This window comes from Octopus bimaculoides, chromosome 26, assembly GCF_001194135.2.
Source record: "Octopus bimaculoides isolate UCB-OBI-ISO-001 chromosome 26, ASM119413v2, whole genome shotgun sequence".
In the NCBI taxonomy this organism is placed as follows: Eukaryota; Metazoa; Mollusca; class Cephalopoda; order Octopoda; family Octopodidae; genus Octopus; species Octopus bimaculoides.
In genome coordinates this window covers 2,621,499-2,623,945 of record NC_069006.1, presented here as the reverse complement: position 1 = coordinate 2,623,945, position 2,447 = coordinate 2,621,499, and the positions used below count along the sequence as shown (strand labels likewise).

At 37.4% G+C, this 2,447-nt stretch overlaps 2 protein-coding genes and 1 long non-coding RNA gene across 3 annotated transcripts in view; 2 read left to right on the top strand and 1 right to left on the bottom strand.

Annotated features, from left to right (window-relative positions):
* Positions 1 to 2,441, top strand: part of LOC106884148 (uncharacterized) — a 13,832-nt gene extending 11,391 nt beyond the window's left edge. Inside the window, exon 3 of the long non-coding RNA XR_001411205.2 lies at positions 553 to 2,441. This is a non-coding gene — a long non-coding RNA (uncharacterized LOC106884148). The remainder of the gene's footprint in view (positions 1 to 552) is intronic.
* Positions 1 to 2,447, bottom strand: part of LOC106868831 (cytochrome P450 3A7) — a 388,137-nt gene that overhangs the window by 201,311 nt on the left and 184,379 nt on the right. The window lies entirely within an intron of this gene.
* The window catches only part of LOC106884149 (cytochrome P450 3A19), a 69,356-nt gene that overhangs the window by 42,059 nt on the left and 24,850 nt on the right, over positions 1 to 2,447 (top strand). The window lies entirely within an intron of this gene.

The window sequence follows — 2,447 nt, the reverse complement described above, 5'->3', positions numbered from 1 at the left end:
TATGATATTTACTTTACTTTATATTATACTCATTTATTGTGCTTTTAATTATTAATTTTTCTATATGTGATAGTGGATTTTCATCGATGAGTTCTTGAAAATTGGTTATTTTCCCTAAAACTATATATTTTATATATACTTTATCTATAAGACTCAATTTAATTTTTTATTTTTTATAAATTGATTTTAATTGAGTTTTTACCTGTAATTTTGGATTTTGTCCCTAATATTATTATATATATATATATATATATAATTCACCGTCACTAAAAGTGGCAAAGGTTGAAGTGCGTATCAACATTGCTAGAAATAGGAGTAAAAACTACTTAGTCACAAAACGTCACATGTTCTATTTTGTGGCGGCTAAGAAATTTTTGACTCCTATTTCTAGCAATGCTCGTTCTCCTTGGTTACCTTTAGTAACCGTGAATTATTTCCTTTTTGTCTTGAAATTGCTTCCGCCCATCTTTGTTATTTATATATATATATAAGACAATACAAGTGTTACTAATAGTTTCATATATGTAGAAATTTCTCAAACATATTTATCAGGCACAATCCACATATCATAACGAACTGACAAAATTAAATAGGAGAAGAAACGAGAAAAAGCTGAGAAGGCAGTATATAGAAAAAGAAGAAGGTTAAAAAAATGGAAAATCAATAATGGAAAACGAAAAGGTAAAAGCTAAAATGTTAAAAGTAAAATGTAGAAAAGGTTAAAGAGTTATCTTCCTTAGACCTTAACCGGAAAGATATCGACAAGTTAATCAGGTGTCGGTGGACTTTTCCAATTCCTCTGCAGGAGTGGCTGTGTGGTAAGTAGCTTGCTTACCAACCACATGGTTCCGGGTCAGTCCAATTGCGTGGCACCTTGGGCAAGTGTCATCTACTATAGCCTCGGGCCGACCAAAAGCCTTGTGAGTGGATATTTGGTAGACGGAAACTGAAAGAAGCCCGTCGTATATATATATATATATATATATACTTGTGTGTGTGTGTGTGTGTGTGTGTGTGTGTGTGTGTGTGTGTGTGTGTGTTTGTCATCCAATCATCACTTGACAACCAATGGCAGTGTGTCTACCTTACTGTAACTTAGCGGTTCGGCAAAAGAGACCTATGGAATAAGTGCTAGGTTTACAAAGAATAATTCCTGGGGTCGATTTGCTCCACTAAAGGCGGTGCTCCAGCAGGGCCGCAGTCATGATTGAAACAAATAAAAGAATACATTTGATTGCAACCGCTGAATGTTTCAGACCTAGAGTTCAGTAGAGAGTTAGAGAACTTAGATCTGAACAGGATCTAAGCTCTTTCGGCTGAACATAGCCTACATATAGTCGATCCATTAACATAAGATATGGATTTCTCAATTATTTTCCACTTAATCACATGTAGTGTTTCGTTATCTTTCAAACCCCATAAATACCAAACCAACTTCGTAGCTTTGCTTTTGTCCTTATATCGGAAGGAGGCTATGTGACTGGCATAACGATTTTTAAATTCTCCTTCACACGAACCAATATAGGTCATCTTACCTGTTGCAGTGTGTACCTATTCTGTCGGTCTCCTTCGTCGAGCCGCTAATTTACGGACACGCAAAACATACCAAAACCGGTTGTCAAGCAGTGGTGGGGGAAGAACTGACACAAAGATACACGTACGCATATATATATATATATATATATATATATATATATATATAGAGAGAGAGAGAGAGAGAGAGAGAGAGAGAGAGAGACACACACACACACATATACGACGGGCTTCTTTCAGTTTCTGTTTTCCAAATCCACTCACAAGGCTTTGGTTGGCCCGCGGCTATAGTACGAGGCACTTGCCCAAGATGCCATGCTGTGGGACTGAACCCGAAGTCCATGTGATAGAGAAGTAAGCTTCTTACTACACAGCCACACCTGTGTGTGTATACACACGCACATGCAAGCACGCTCAAACACACTCACACACATACACATACACACACACTTTATTAGCTTACAGATATTTCTGCTATGCGATGCAATGCACTCAGTTGCCTACTTGTCGCAAGATTGCGCTTACAATTCCTAAACCATTGCGTTGCGTTCTTGAGCAAGACACTTCATCTCGAGTCGCTCTGTGATCATTTTGACACTTGACGTATAGTACACCGTTCACCGACATATATATATATATATATATAGTGTATGCATATATATGTACATGTATGTATATACGTTCATCCACATGTACATATAGATACATAACTGGGTACATGACGTGGCAAAAGAACAAGGAGAGTTCGAGACATACACACTTCACGTCTGGCTGTACAGCCCTTTTGTTTGTTTATTTCACCGTTTCGTTTTCCTGTCTTGTTTTCAGTCCGCCACTACCCTCCACGAAAACAATTTAATTTCTGTTCGTGGGAAGAACCATTTTAACGATGCGTACTGCCTTAATTCTTCGAA